This window comes from Nothoprocta perdicaria, unplaced genomic scaffold (assembly GCF_003342845.1).
Source record: "Nothoprocta perdicaria isolate Ctin4 unplaced genomic scaffold, notPer1 scaffold_2, whole genome shotgun sequence".
Lineage (NCBI taxonomy): Eukaryota > Metazoa > Chordata > Aves > Tinamiformes > Tinamidae > Nothoprocta > Nothoprocta perdicaria.
The window spans coordinates 4,667,210-4,683,849 of record NW_020455204.1 but is presented as its reverse complement, the minus strand read 5'-3'; the positions used below and the strand labels follow the sequence as shown (position 1 = coordinate 4,683,849).

Here is a 16,640-nt window from a genome sequence, read left to right as displayed (position 1 = left end):
AACAGMCAGGCTAATTTAACAGGAAATTGACTTTCTCCATCACCTTCTTGTCTCTGACTCCAGTGACACAGGCCAGGCYGGCAAGAGACATCCTGTGGAYGCGTTAACATTTCTCCTCATGTATCTGCAGGAGCCCTGCGCTTCCTTGAGCCRGTTGGGGAAYGGGCAAAGGGAGAAGGTCTGCGAAYGGCCACGACAGAGATGCCGCTGCTTTGAGGAGAAGGCTACCRTGGCTTGTGAACTCCGAACTGAAAAGCCTCTCTGCACAGAGGTGTGCTAACCACCTCCTGAGCAAAGCAGGGCGGCCGGCACCACGTGCATCTCCTCTGGGAGGGGTATGAGCACTTGAAAGGCCTCCGAACCAAATCCGAAGGACARAGGTTCCCCACAGGGGCTAACCTGTTGTGCCTCCTTTTATCACAGGCTTTCAGAGAGCATGACGTGGGCAGCCAAAAGCACAGGAATGATGAGGGGGGAGGTAATTCATGGCCTGGTGCTCACCTGAGGGCCGGCGAGTTGGCAGCCACRGCAGACGCTACCGAGACAGCAAGAAGGGATCAGCTTCAGAGGGATCAGGTGAGTAACAGGGTCACACTGAGGGCTGTGGCAAAGAAATCCTGGCTCTCTATCCGTTGCGTTCAATCAGGGCCTTGGTCTCCTCAAGTTGCTACTCTATCACCAGCAATTGATCCCACAAAAATTTAAAAACATAAAAAGAGAAAATAAAAATGGAACAACTCAACCTCATGACACAAAATATATTCCAGGAAATAAATTTCATAGGCACAGCAATATTTTATGAGCAGAGAGAGGGGCTGAGTTCATCAAATACATTATCTGCTTCCTGTACATTGGCAAACTTGTAAAAATTAAGAACTTTTTTGGCTTTAATGTAAAAATTGACATTTTTTTTCCTTTGGCTTCTAAGACAAGCTTTCAGGTGGAAGGCTGTACATAACACCACTGCATTTAAAAATGAGAAACTAGAAATGACAGTGACTCCATCTGTCCATAAAAAAGACAAAAAAAAATCCATATGAATTTATTTTGCATTCCAGTGACGTATCTCTCTGCATTTCACAAGAAAATGTCCAGGGAAAGTGACAGGTTTATTTTTAGCCTTTCTTTAATCTTTGCAGAGTACGGCAGCAGATTGCAACCCATCATGAGTGTCCCAAACTAGGCTGAGATAAGCTCCTGAAAAAGAATGGGTTTGGATTGACTGTCATACTGCAAAGATATGGAGATGTTCTTAACAACCAGCCCCACTCCAGCTATAAGAAATTTGATCATATGCATTTCATTCTCAGTGTCACATATAAGTGGGAGATACATTTGTCACTGGATAATACATTCAGAATTAACAAGAAGAACTTGTCAGGTTTTGGCTGCAACCACTGAAGCTAAAGCCTAGAGCGAAATAAACTGTCAGATCAGAGCTTTGTTAAAAGGATTAAACCCATTCTTAAGGGTGGAGCTGTGGAAAAGCTTTTAAGCTTTATACTTACACCTGAAAGGTTTTAAACTGGGATTCTAACAGAGACTGACATGAAATAAATATAAAAATAAAAAATAAAATAATAATAAAATAAATAAAACCCCAGCTAATCGGACCTCACTAGTGGGACCCTCTCCAGAAACAACTGCATTGTGAACCCTGCGCTGAGGAAATGCCACTGCGAAACCCTAGATCCATAAGGCAGTCACTAATTATTGGCCACATTTTTTGGCATATGCTCAAGTTGCTGTAGAATCAGTAACTGCTTTGCAAGTCATTTCTCATTACAGATCTACTACAGTAATTGATTTGCACAGTGGCCATGTGGTAACTCATAAAACTTTGTAATGGGGTCCCAGTTCTGCAAATACTTCTGCTTGTGCTTACAGGGAACAAAACAAACAGGAGGCTCTGGAAGCCTCCAAGTCAGTCACAATCCCAAACTGCAGGCAAGAGTAGGCTCAGACCATTGCATTGCACTTTTTACACCACAGAAAAYATTTTCCTACATTCAATTAATTACAAAACTGCACCACATGATGCCCTTGTGAATGAAGTAGGTGTTGCTGCAACACTCATTTCCCAGGGAGGGAAGCAGAGCTATGACTCAGAGGTGAAGTGAGCTGGTCAAGGTCACACAGTAGCAGACTCATAAATAGCACCCAAATGTCCCGCTCTAGCCAAACTCTAAGCTTTCTCACACTGCTTTGATGGTGTGCTGGAAACCTGACTTCATCTTCAAAGAGATTTTGAACCCACTCAGTGTCTGGCCTGATCGGTCCTGCATCTGTTTCACCCACTCCTCATCAGTGCCGCTCGTTGGTGGCTGCTGCTCACTAGGAAGAGTCCCCACTAGATCCCAGCTGCAGAAGTTGGAGAAAGGTGCAGGGAAGAGGAGTTTCTGAAGGCAAAGGAGGTGAGGAGGCACCTAGGATCGTAAGCATCCTGCTCAACTTTGGCAAAATCTCTTCCCAAAGAGGCCACTAACCTGCTTGTCATTTCAAAGCAAAAGCTCCAGGGCATATTATTAATCTGAAAGCCTTTTACATTGCTATTGTTCCTCAATAAATATGAACTTGGGTCATTTAAGTGTCTGGTGAAAGCCTGGGACTCAGATAAAGAGTTTGGGCTAGCTGAGGGTCAGCATTTCTTCATTTATTGGAGTCCAAGGCAATATTTCCTTGGAGTTGATGAAGGTTGAGTTTTACAGGACTTTGCCCTAGGAAAGAAGGGAGAACCAACTGCAGACTCCTGGCTTTGCAGAGGCTACAAATATTTCCTTGACAAAAGACTAGGTAGATCTACAAATCTACACCTCCACATTACTCAAGTCAGACTTTATTCTTCCTCTCTCTCTCTCTCTCTCTCTCTGAAGCACCATAAAATTAATCCAGATAAGATTAAAGTTTTGCGAGTCTGATAGACATCAGATAGCACAGCATCAACAGCCTGGGAACATGAGACCTGAAGTTTAATCTCATTATGCTGTTATTATATTCCTAGATGATTATGAACAAGTCTCTTAAATTCTTCTTGCATCTCAGCCATACAATAGAAYACGTCTCTATCCGCTTTAGCTGTCCAAGATATCAAGTCATCAGAGAGCAGCCTGTTCCTCTGCAGTACAACACCTAGCACAATGATAAATTATATAGCAGAGAGTCTGTAACAAGAATCTCCTCTTTTAGGGCAGTCCAGTCATTATATAAGTGTACACATGCTAAGGCATTACTAAACAAAGTCTTTTAAAGGAAGGAATCCTTGTTTCATATTTGAAGCCAGTCTTGGCCCAAAAAGACTCATTTGTTCCACGTGGGAGGAAGGCGGCAGCATCACAGCATCCTTCCTAATGACAAGAACAGGCTATGAGGAATCTCTAATGTGATGGGCAAACCCTTTTGCAGCATCACTCCTTGGGTAAAGCTGTGCTGTTACCTCTCCTGCATCCTCCACCAGCCTATTTCAGCTATTCAGCTTCCCCTCCCACTTTTTTTTTTTTCCTTTTTACTTTTTAAATATTTCATCTCAACTGTGAAAAGAACCACACACTCACTGAAATATCAATATACCCCTGGTGACCATTCCTGCCAGGTAATTAGGTTAGTTGCTTTCACACACACCCAAAAAGAAAAAAATAAATAAAATAAAATAAAATAAATGCGTAATTATGGTTTGGAGAGCACTAGTCTCAAATTTTCCATTCTCAAAAGTCCTCTGGGGAAACAAGGAATGAGAGCTACTTATTGATTTCATCCTTGTGATGATCACACACAAGACTTGCTGGAAAGCAGGCCCGCTTGTACTGTCCTCAGCTCCCCCAGGGAAATAGGGATGGGGAGCAGAAGCGAAGCCACTTGTGCTTAAAAAGGAAAAAAAAAAATAGACAGGGGAAAAAAAATAAAAAGAAAAGAAAGAGGGCAACAGTTTCGGCTTTCATTATAAGCACTGTTATATCAACAATGGYTAGGGAACAAAGGAAGCCATTTCCACTAGTTCCTGCTTCAATTAGTTATTTGAACTAGTGAAGATTGTGCCACTTTATCTCCCCCTTGTAACATAATCATTGTATTTTACATCTCATGAGAAAAAAGGCCTGCCAGAGGACATTATCTGGCTCTGGGTCATACATCACAGGAGATAACATCGTTATTCATGTCAAAAGGGATGATCAAGGTCTTCCTGTTTTATCAGCGATTAGCCAGGAAAGAAAAGCTGCTGCTGCTGCTGCTCTTGGCAGGTAGCCAGGCGCTGTCTGAGTATTTCCATATCAGCGCAGCGCGGCGAGCATTACTCACGGTGCAACTGTGCTGCGCTATACAGGCCACGGAAACGGCTCTTCCAAAGCCATTAAAATCGCGGCTCATGGGGAGGGTGCTGGGCTTTCATTAGCCACCAGCAGCAGGAGACGTGGCGCAGAGGAGAGGGTCCCATCCTGCTCCCCCTTGCAGCGCTCGGGCTCTGGCGCATGCCACCCGCTCCGGAGTTAGGACTGGTCTAAGCTGGCAGCAAAGGCAGGCTTTTAGCAAATTAGCACRGCCTGGGAGGCACCTAAGTCCCTTGAGCTTGAGCCAGGTTCTGCTCTTCATCTCCAAGTGCCCTCTTTTTGGCCGACACTGTCTCACTTCACTCCCACTCGCTTTTTGTACCATTCTTTGCCATTTTCCCCTGGACAGCAATACTTTAAAGCTGGGGCAGAGTTCAGCCCCTGGCTGAGACACTGTGAATTATTCCATTTCCTGAGCACCTTCCCTTGGGCTCAGAGCAATTCACTCCCAAATAGCATATACGCAATTTACACATCTCAAGTGGTTTACCTACTGTCTGAGAGCAACAGTGAAACATACCCCCTATCTTAGCTACAAGCCTAACGGGAGTTGGATTTCTGTACCTTGTGCCTGAAATGCTACCAAAAAAGAAAAAAAATCTGTGATTTGAAAAATAAACYTTGTTGAGCTACAGAGGAACATTCTACAGTGTCTTCCAGAAGTGGCTTAACTTTATGCCTCTGATGCAAAGTTCACTGAACCAAGAAAGTCTTTCCACTCACTTCACTGAGCCCTGGCACCATATCCTCTGGCAGCAGCACAACGTCATGGAAATTCAGTGTCCCAAATCACCACGCAGGGCTCATCTGAATAGGCTTTTACTGCCTTCTCCCACCTACTTATCAACACAAAAGCGTATTCATCATTAGTATTGCAAATCAAAGCACACAGAAGAGCACGTGTGTGAGCTGCATAACGCATTTAAGACCAGAGTTATGTAAGGTTTGAACGCTGCTAAAATCCCCAAATCAGCAGAGTGAGTAACAAGCATGAGTGTATAAAGGATATATAACCTCCTCCTTTGGGAATAAACTTCCCAAGAGTGCACATTTTGGATGAGTCCATCGTGTGGGTTTTACATCTCCCCCCAGATCATATATCATTGGCCAGAAACAGGGAAAGAAGGATGGGAATTGCAGAACTGAATCACTCCCATAGTTATTCCAACTCAGAGTCTAACATACAATTAAACCTTTGCAGCAGTCAGCCTGAAACTGCGAGTGTGCTAATAACAAAAATAACAAGTGTGAACCAAAACTTATTAAACATTGTGTTACGTTAAAAATAATAACAAAAGAAAACCAAGACTAAATACCATTTCCTTTCAAAGGGAGATAAAATTAAAAATGACTCAGCAACTGTGAGTCAGGGCAGGAAACTTCTGTCACTGAGCCAGTACTTGTAACTTCACCGGGAAGGGGTGCAGGGCTCTGAACTGTTTCTACGGGTGTTCATCACCACCAGCGCTGCCCAGCGTGGTGCGTGTGTCCTGCTGCAGGGCTGCTCTAGACACGCTTGCCATGAAGAACCTGGGCAAGCAAGAACTTCCTCCAGTGAGTTACGAAAAAGAAATGCAAGTGCTCAAAGAAACCACAGGAGCAAGCCACAGCCAGCAAGCACAGCTGGGTTTCTTGAAGGTCACGCAACTAAACCCCAAAGCGTCGAGAAGAGCACACGTCACACAGAGGAGAGACCTTGGGGGCAGTTTTTTCTACATGGTCTCACTGASAGGCTGGGCAGCAGGATGACCTGGCCCTGGCTCTGACACTAATCYCAGGCTGTCGCTTTCTAGTGCACAGCTGCTCTCCTTGCAGCCACCTGCAAGGGTTAAGATGGGGATATAAAACAACAGTCCCCAAATGGTACCTCAATGTTACATTGAGCTTTCCAGTCCTCTTGAGGCTGGGTACTAAAGCACTTTTTAATCACAGAACTTCTTGTCCGAAGCAGCAAGTTTCAGAGTTATATGGGGTCTTTTAGCAGAACCATGGTCTAGACCTCCACACAAAGCCTATGGAAGCAGGGTGAGGAGCACAGGGTCCAGGCAGAGCTCAGGCTCAGAGCCCTCCCTGGTGCTCAKGCTCAGAGCACCTGGCCCTGAGGCCTTACTGTGTCTACCCCTAAGGGCACGCTGTGGCCAGGACTCCATTTGAGTTTTGATGTCCAAGCTGATTGTTAACCAAAATCCTGGGAAGTTGAGCTGTACAGCACAAAGCTCCCTTCAAAGTCCATCATCAGGACTAAGCTGAGCTGGCAGTTGGGTTTCCACCCACAGACATCTTAGGCAAAATATATAGTCCTTATCTTTTCCATTTACTAGAAATCACAGGATCCAAGCTGGGAAAGGCTGGCAAATAAACATGCATAACTGGTGAGCAAACCCTGTGCTGTTCTTTTGGGGAAAGAGCCAGGAGATCATTCTCTAGATAGAGGAATTCATAAGAGATCATACAAGCCCTGCAACCTTTAATAAGGCAAGATAAGGCAACTGTAATTACAAAAGTGGTTTTTGGCTTTTTTTTTTTTTTTCCCCTCTTCTAAAATCAAAAGTTTCAAGTTCCAGTCACACAGAAACACAGTTGCACAAGTTGCCAGAAAGGAATCAAGCAAAAGACTCTCCCAGTAATTAACATTCATTAGGGGTTATTTGCATGTGGTCCCTCATCAGATCTAGGAATGCCAACCCTGAAGAATTGCCTGGTTTGTCCTTTGGGCATACTAGCCTTGCTCGTGTTCTGTCAAACCTTAAATATCCACAAACTTTGAAACACCGGTTGAAAAGCAAGAACCCTCCTGTGGCTGCAAGTACCTTAACAAGCAGGTAGCAAATGCCTTTCAGAGCGAAACAGCAGGAGCTACAATGCAAAATACATATCTGAGATCTATGCATTAATATATGTGTTAATATTATTCTAACACTTCTTTGCTCTTCAAAGATGGCCATATCCTTCCTGCGGCAGAGGCATCCCAGAAATCCAAAGCTTTCCTGGATGGCTCCCGCCATCCCCAAGCAGTGCCCCACATCCTTAACCCTGCACTTCCCATCTGGAGCACCAGCCCTTACTGGGTTTACTTACCAAGGGATGAGGCCACTGGTTTTACATGCCTGCTGGGGTCTGCGCTTGAACCAGACCAGGACACAGAGATCCAACTTGGCAGAGCCAGACCGTGACCCAAGCAGAAAATGTCTGTCACAGGGAGCTACTGCTACAACAGTTCCAACAGTTCTCGAAAAATTATGTGGGGTTGTGCAATGGATATCTGATTCCAAGGAGATGGAACCCATCTGCAAGACTTTCCTGACCAAATGTGTTATATTGTACAGGCCACACCACATGGATTTTTATTGCCACACTTCATAAAGTATTTCTGAAGTTTCCTGAAAGATACCATTTCACATGCCACCAGCAAGCCCAGACACCAGGCCTGAGCCAAGCTGCTCCGACACACACAGCAGAGTGTGGAGAGGCACCTGGAGCCTTTCAAACGTGGAGTCCTCCATATATTCCTGAGATAAGAGCCATGATCGCCTTGGACAGGCTGCCAGCGGCATCCCTGTCACTCAGAGCTTTGCCGAACAACCGCGTGCTCGCTGCATTAAGGGCTTTTCCTGAATCATATAGACCGTATAAGGCAATTTCCCATTTGCCCTGCCAACAGCAAGGTCTCTGCTCTAGCTCTCAYGTATAGCCAGCCTGTAGGGCCATTTCTCCCAGCTTGGTGTCCTGGATCTGCTCCAACTGCTGCACTCCAACCAGGGCCATTTGCCACCAGTGGGTCCCAGCTCACACCTGGAGCACTGCCTGGCCACGAAGCTCAACAGCACTAAGATGAGACCACTAGCCYGGTGGAAACACACTGAGAACAGCCACATTTTAATAAATGCAGAGCAACGGTGCTGCTCAGAAGTGCTGCTATTAGGCAGCAGCTTGAAGAAAAGGAGCAACTGCTGAAAAAAAGCATTTTAAGTAGCAACTGTTTATTTAGCGATTTCTTAGCTGATTATTAGCTTGGTATTGGTGAGCAAGGCATATCAGAGTTTGGAAAAATGACTTTTAAGTCCCATACTACAACAAAATAATAATTGCTTACTAAACCAAAGACATTTAAAACCACCCTGAACYGCGGATACAAATAAAGATATTCCCCACTTTCTAAATCACTGTTATTGATTATATCTGTGTAATGAGGATGGATAGGATTTCAATTCATGAGTTAACCTGACTGTTGACATAATTGAAAGCAGATGAAAACACTTCCCTAGGTCAGTTATAGTCCTGCTCTTTAGGAATGTTGACTTTGAAATACTTTTGCAACATGTGTGTATATATATATATAAATATAAATATAATATAAAAAAGATGTATATCAACATGCAATGCAAAATCATTCCCTTAGTCTATTACTAAATGATTATTTCACTTACCAGGAGGTAACTTCCAGTTACCAGGAGGAGCTGGTCCTTGTCCTGTTGTTCCTGGAGAGCATTACCATTCCATTAATAACTCTTCCATGAACTCGAATGCAGAAACTGGAGAGGGGACTTTCCAAGTGCAGAGACACACAGCTGGTGGGGAAAAGTGTGATTATCCACATCTYCAAAACATGATTTAATCAAGCTCTTCTAGGAATCTATTTGCCAGAGAGCCACAGYGCCTTGGGATTAATTATTCCTCTTAATAACTACAGATGCTGGCAAAGAGGAACAGGGATTCCCTGCTTGGCCTTCTCAACCTCAGYTCTTGTTTGTGCTTCAGACCCTCTCACCTTTCCCCCTCTCCTCCTGCACCCGGAGGCAAGGGAAGGATGAAGGTTTGCGCAAGGATTTTGTTGTTGCTGCTGAAAACTTTGCGTATGTGATCAGTAGCCAGGGGGATAATTTATTGACAGAAATTTGTGGCAGATCAGATAAGGTGTTCACAAGATAAGGGATTTTGAAAAATGAGGTACAATTCAGGCTTTGAGATATTCCTCTAACAATATCTTGTAGAGCCATATCTCAAAAGCTACGTGGCCTAGAAACTTCAAGTTTGTTTTATTCAGGAGTCCTTGGCTAGGTTCAGCACACAGTCCTTTCTCAGATAAGGTCAGAGCCTTATTTACTATGAGCTTGTTTTTCCTTCAGGGTCCCCGCTAAACCATTAGGCCTTCCCCAGGTCTGCAAGGGGACTGCAGGAAAGCCTCGGCCCACACCCGCGCAGAGGGTAGGTGCTACAYGGGGACACGGACATAGGACACACACTAGGAGCACGTCAAGCTTAATTAGCCACAAGAGCTCTGCTTCCCAACRAGCCATCCCAGCTCCCAGAGCAGCRTTGTGCTTCCCRGGCCCCGGCTCACTCTCCCTGAAGCAGCACACGAACATCAGCTGGTCAGGCTGAGCAGTTCACCTTCTGCTTTACTCCTTCACTTCAGTAGCATCGGGAAGCAGGAGACCCTTGTGTTTAATGGGGTTATTATGAAATTTATATCCACGGAGATTGGCTGTACCCATGGGCTTGCATGAGACACCATGAGATTTCTGTGTTATCAGGAGATTTCTAAAGKTTTTATTCTTGCTCTCTTCCTTAAGTGCAACAGTTGCTATCTTTGTTTGCTCCATGCATTAGAGCTTTTTTGCATTAAAGCCCCACTATTTGACTCCTATATTTATAGGAGAATGAAGTACAGAGTCCACAATTTCATCCTAGGTTTATAGATGGTAAATATATTCTTTTGCCAAAGASCATTTAGAGAAGTTACACACATTCTCCCTGTGAGGAGACACCTCCATTCAGTTTTTAAGCACTCAGACACGCTTCCTCAGCTCACCTTTGCATTTGAGACTTCTCTCTTGGGCTCCAGAAGCGCAGGGGGTGTGAGGTAGGGAACAATGCCAGCTCCTCGTCACCACATCAGGGGACATCATCCATCTTCCCCTCGAGGCCTTGCCCTGATGAGCGCTGTGGGGCCCTGGAGGATCACGGCAAGGCAGGTGACTCCCGCTCCCGGCCTCCTCRAGCAATGCAGCTCAAATGCACCAGCTTCACTCCAGTCTTGCCTGGGCTCTGGCCTATCTCCCATCTCCCATCCCTGCCCCGAGCACAGAGGGGCTTCCAAGGAAAACGTAGAGGAATGCTCTTCTTTTACCCAGGGTTGGCACATCATCAACCCAGTGATGAATATGCAGCGCTCTGTCTCCTCAGGGACTAAACAAAGAGCTCTTCCAGGCGAGGCTGGGACTGAACCAGACMCTGAGGTCCAAGGCTCCAAGCTCCTTACTTCACAACCAAGCCACAGCACTAGCCCAGGGGCTAGCACAAGCTCCAGCTCTCTTGCCCACCCAACTGCCCCTTTTTAACATCCTCTGCTTGATCTCATATGCAGAGACTTACAGGAGCTTCTGGGCTTCACCTTTCCCTGATGTGTGCATGCCCTGGAATAGCATTCCCTGGGAATTGCTTCCACAGCAGATGGATTAAATTTCTTTTGACCTTACAATTACAATAATCAGGTAGGCTTTTCACCTGTCATCCACCTGTACACGCAAATTGACGTTGCAAACAGGCAAGGGGGACTGAAGCAAGCGGGGGAGAGGAACGACAAGCCTTTTCCTATCTTGCCCCAGGTGAGCGTTGCAAATTGGCAGCAGCAGCAAGGGAGTCACCCAGGGTTACCATGCCATGATTTGGGTATGAACAAACATRCGCATGTTGTTTTCAGCCATAATGTATAATTAACCCCTTGGAGCCAATGAGTCTGGCGCTGCCATTATTAGGTTTAATGTAAAAGGTGGCRTGGCATACTGTGCTGGGAATTCCTAGCAGCCCACCATCAAAGGTTTAATCATATGCAATTTATGCCTTCACAGTTTATTATATATTGGAGCTTTTGGTGGAATCTGTCATGCTATCRCACACCAACATGCAGCAAATCTGTAATCTCCAGTTGAGCACATTGTCTCACAAGTGCCCTTTCCCCAAACAAAAAGGTAGTAACAAGATATTTTTAAACAGTCTAGACTGTAAATTGAATAGGAGGAGGCAGAGGCTGAGAATGAAAGATATGAATGTAGCTCCTTTAATATAGGACAGCATATAAACATTACTTTAACTCCTACAGCTGTTTCAAAGGGAAACCTGAAAGCAGAGACTTAATTTATTCAGACTCTAGAATACTCTTGTTAAATATATATATTGCTTTTCCAGATGCCACTTGTTAGCACCCAATATAGGCATTGTGTCATCAAGTAAACAAATTAGTAGACAAAGACAACAATAACAAAAAAAAAAGAAACATAGGACACACTTTTTTAGAGCAGTAGTGTTAGTCTCAAGGACATATGAGCCCTGAGTCACTTGAGGCTCAATGCAGAACGTCTACCCTCTGTACATTCTCCAGGGCATTTGATGGGCCTCAGCTTTTGCTGGCKAATCAGCTGATTGCTGTTTTGCCTCTGCACTGTGTCATATGGGCACATACATTTCAAAAGTAACTTTCTCCTGGTTCCAGCACTAGTTCTGTCTGGTTCCAACCCTCAGCACAAGACGTGATGACCTGAGCATGGTGGAAGCCATAAGACTGACATAAAGATCTGTATGTTTGAAGCAGTAATATAGTCCAGCCATCTGGGCACAAGGAGTCACCTTCTGGCTCTGAATGCTTTCAAGATCATTTTGTACRGGTGCTGGTGATATACTTTAAAAGACAAAATGAAAATCCAAACAAAATCTAGAAGATACAGTTCTTGTATCATCAGTTACTTCAAGATACTATGATTTAAACACAGTAGGTAAACTTTCCTGAGTTTATCTTGGTTAGCAGAGAACTGCAGAAAACAAATACTGGCAGTTTCAAATCCAAAAATCAACCACTCCAAGTACTGTATTGGCTTAAAACAATCTGCTGAGACACCTGCATCAAAGACAGCCCTTGCCTGGACCAGCACATGATCTCTAAAAAGTAGACAGACAATGGCAAKGAAAAATGCAGTAATATATTACATATGAGGAACAAGTCAATTAGGTGACTTGATTTAAATTACAGGGAATATAGAACAGAAACAGGAACTGAATTCACATTTCTTAAAGATTCACTCACTACTTCTATTATATAGATATCTTACTTCTACTCACAGTGCCAGGGTGACCTTCCTGCAGAGGCAGAGAGAGAGAGAGAGAGAGAGAGAGAGAGAGAGAGAGAGAGAGAGAGAGAGAGGAAAAAAAGAAACTTCCAAATAGCATATGTAAAAAAAATAACTGCAATATGTAGCAAGATATTTCCTCAAAGGGAAAGTATCAATACAGACAGAGATGCTTCCAAATAGAAAGTATGTAAGTATTTACTGATACTTACTTGTTCTGCAGTGAGCAATAAGCAAGGAGTTTAGCTTTGCTTTAGTAACGAAAGAAATGGGACAATGTCATCTTCATGCAGGTCTTTCAGTGACACAGTAGTTCCTTCAGCAGCAACCATAAAAGAGAGCTGGATTGCACAATGTCATCTGGGGTGAGAAATTCCTTCTCAAGGGATGACTCAGCTCTTCCATCTTCCAATCTGCAAAGGAAGAAAAAACATATTAGATATTTAAAAGTAGCATGTGGAGAAACTAGGCATACACAATCATCTATCTCTTACCAAAAGATTGTCCTGGAACTTCAGAGAGGGAATAGAAGGGCTTAGGGTGTCCAGAACATGAGCTAGTTAGGTTAAAGCTGCCTCTGCAGTTGTTTTTTAGTCTGTACCTGGAGGATTGACAGGAAGATAGCCGTGGCAGGTAAAGGAATTCTCCAATCTAGGTGCCGTTTAGTATCCTGAAAGACAGATGTCCATCAGAAAAGGTCTGGGTGCAAAGCAGACTGGCCTGAGGGATCAGGGCTTTGAGAATAATTTAGCCTAGAGATTGACTAACACTGGCCCATTTGGGCTAATTCAGGGCAGATGTTTTCTTCTAAATGCCTGTTCTTACTTAAAAACACACACACAATAAAGACCCACCTGGGCTAAACATGAGCATCCCAAAGGGGAAGACATGCGAATATTTCTGCAAGCTCTGTCCCATCTGCAGGGCTGACCCAGTCTGTGACATGCCAGAGAAATGTCACCTCATTTAAATCCTAAAGAGATATAACTACTGTGATATATTTTGATAGCTAGAGTAAAGGTATTTTAAAATTACAGAAAATCGGTGTTGAAAGCTTACRGTAAACAAAATAATTTTCAGGAATCCAACCAACCAGGCATATTTCTCAGTTCTCATTTGAAATCTGTCTCACACATATCATCTCTTTGAATTTTATATAACCAGCTCCTTTTGAGCTGCAGATGTATGCTCGGTGCTACCACGGCATCCTCCCTCGTGGGCGGGAATGAATTTTGTATTCATTAATATTCCATCCAAAATCTCACAGAGGAGGCAGGAGAGGTCACAGAGGGACCGTTTGCTGCCGCTACCCCTCGGCAGCACTTTCAGGATGGAAGGTTTGGCTCCAGCTGCTGAGAACATCCTCCTTTCCCTGCTGCAACGCGCCTTGGCTGCTGGAGTTGCACCAAAAAGCAAACACAGGAGACTAAACCACTTGGTGCAATTAGACAGGAGTTGTAAAGGAGAAGTGGTGGTGGGCTGCTGGTTAACGCTGGAACGACATTCATCTCATCTGGGGCTGTAAACGAAGCCAGCTGCTGCTTAGAGGTGGTCTGGAGGKTTTTGTGGGGACCAGCCCACCTTGCCAGGATTTTATCCACCACAAGCTGGATTCCAACCTCAGCTCTCGCCTTCTGCTCAACAGCCAAGTGCAAAGCCCTTCAGACTCCTCCCAGCCTGGCTGGAAAACAGAGGAAGCTGCTGAGAGCCTGTGATCACTACAATGCCTCGGACGGATAYGAAGTCCTCAGGCATCCCCACCTGCCGAGCATCATTATCCTGCTCCTTTGGCAGAAGGTCTCCCACTGGCCCAGCTGGGATCACAGCAGGCTTCGTTCCCAGTGGGGCTGGTCTAAATCAGCTAGAATGGAGGGGTTATTCCACATGGAATTGCCAGGCCAGGCCTTCCTGACACTATCCAAGATGGGCCAAAACTCAGGAGCTGGACTGTGAATCTAGGAAACACAGGTTCAGTATGGCAAGGATCATCCAACACAGAGTYTTCCAGTTACAGATGAGTTTTCACCACAACATTGTTAGTATGAATAAAAACAAACTGTGGAAAAGGGCAATTGCTTTATGCAGTGACTTGTTATGTTTTGGTGAGATGTTTTCTTGCTTCCTCCCAGCTCCAAAGACTGTTCAAAAACAGCATTCAAAGCTTATCCCTTGCACTTCAAATCTCTTTCTTAACTTTTCAATTTAGGTTATTCCAGCAAGAGATCCAAAGAACTTCACCTCTTCCCCACTCTAGATCTATTTAATTGCCTCAGGGAAGAGACACCTCCACCAAGACAGAGGAAGGCAGACTCTGAGCTAAAAGCCCTTATTCTTTCTGATTGCTCAGACTTTTCAAGCCTTTACATACACTTTTTTTTTTTCAAGCCTTTACATACACTTTCCCTTCTTTTGAACAGCTACTGTCACATCAAAGTTCATAACATCAAAGTTGGTAACAGAGCTATCCACCCAAGAGCTAATAATTCACATATCTCACCATCAGGAAGTAATAGGGGTTTTAACCTCTCCTTTCCGGGATCTATGGTAACAAATCACTTTTCCCAGACTATTCYTTGCATTTCCAAGCTGCCTCCCATCACTGTGAGAGAGGCCATAGTTGTTCAAAGTTATGCCAAGAGGAAATAAGTCATTAAACTTGTAACATTCCAAAAAAAACGTATTCAGTTTAGGATAAGCAAAGTTGTTCTAGTCTTGATTGCTTTGGTTTCTGTTGCCAACCCTGAAGATACACACACCCAGAAATCAAACATTCCTCTGCACTTCAGAAGAGGGATTGGGACAGAGCAAAGGCGAGTTCTGTRGGTGTGTTTCACTTTCTCCCCCTTAACCCTATTTTATTAGCATCTCTTAAGAAATCACTGCATGTTATTAAGATCTCTTGATTAGCATTAGCTACACTACAGTCAATTTTTCATAAGTAAAACAAATTTCTTTACAGTTGTACAATGCCAATAAATGCTGCATGAGATGAACCTCAACCTCACATATGTTCATTTTAGGAAGCAGAACARCTTCAATTTGAAGCATCTCTCTCTCATGCAGAAGAAAATGTGACATGGAGACTGTACTTTCCCATCGTATTCTAGCTGCTCCCTAAATGTGAGTGCAATGGACAGAGCTTCAGCTGAGCAGAGCACCTCTGAGGAAACGGTATGGAAGTGATTGAAGTTTAAAATGCACTCATGAGTATGAGAAAGAGCGGTTATTCCTTCATACAGCTTTGACTTCAAGCAAAAAAAGCAAAAGAGAATGTATCTTGGCAAATTAGACAGGTCAATGGACAAAAAAAAATATAAAAAACAAAAAAAAAACAAAAAAAAAATAGGAGAAATCTCTCTTGGAGCCAGTGCCCAGGATACAGAGCGGGAGAACCTGCCGACTCCATAAGCCTGTGTGTGGTGACCACTGGTACATCTCCCATCCCCTTGGGGCTTCTGCTCTCCCAGGAAAGCTGGGTAAAGGTAGAGCCGGGTTACACACAATGCACAACCACCCCTTGATTCAGGCCACCTAGAATCTCGATGCCATCAGTGAAAGYGAGGACCCAGCCTTTCCACAGAGATCACCGTGTCTTCTTAAAGAGTAAAATTCCAGAGAAACAGGAGAGAAATAGTAAACTGCAATTCACTAACTGTATAAAGACCTATGTGCCTTTTTCATAAAATATTTCATTTTTTAACCTGGGTCTCTGTCAAGCTCCAGTGTTGGTTGAGGCTTGTAGAAGCAATAACTTACAAATTATGAACAGTAGCAGACCAACCAACTCTTCAGAACCTGCCATGGCTTCTGAATGAAATATATGCAAAGCGCCAGGAGCCTGGAGGTGTCGAGCAAAGAAACTTGCTAGCACGAGTTTCTCCATCAATCTGAGTGACCAGCTTGTCTAAGCACAGCTCAGAGGATCAGAAAACAAATGCTCCTGAGAAGCTGCTTTGTGTGTGCTCTTGTGACTAACAGCTCGGGGGGAACAAAAGTTTGCCAGCAATTTATGAGTGGAAAAAAAAAAAAAGGAAACACTTGAGTATTATTCATTGAAAATTATTCATGCTCTTTTTTCATGTAACTGGTCTGTCCATTCATCAAAATTTTTGCTCCATCCAGGGCTGGGAAACAAGTTGTTACTCATTTTTATTTTCTTGTATTGCACTGAGAGCGTAATATATAACCCAAGTCA

The 16,640-nt window shown here is 44.0% G+C and overlaps 1 long non-coding RNA gene across 3 annotated transcripts; it reads right to left on the bottom strand.

Moving 5' to 3' along the window:
- Nucleotides 1–510: 510 nt before the first annotated feature.
- Nucleotides 511–13,135, bottom strand: LOC112946063. Of its 3 annotated transcripts, XR_003249134.1 has the most exons (6): nucleotides 13,047–13,083; nucleotides 12,940–12,957; nucleotides 12,658–12,858; nucleotides 10,135–10,275; nucleotides 8,750–8,890; nucleotides 511–672 (listed from the first exon to the last, which is right to left on the bottom strand). It is a non-coding gene; the product is annotated as an uncharacterized LOC112946063 (long non-coding RNA). The 3 variants fall into 3 exon arrangements; XR_003249135.1 differs by lacking the exon at nucleotides 12,940–12,957 and having other exon boundaries at nucleotides 13,047–13,135; XR_003249133.1 differs by having other exon boundaries at nucleotides 12,940–13,060.
- Between the last annotated feature and the right edge of the window lie 3,505 nt (nucleotides 13,136–16,640).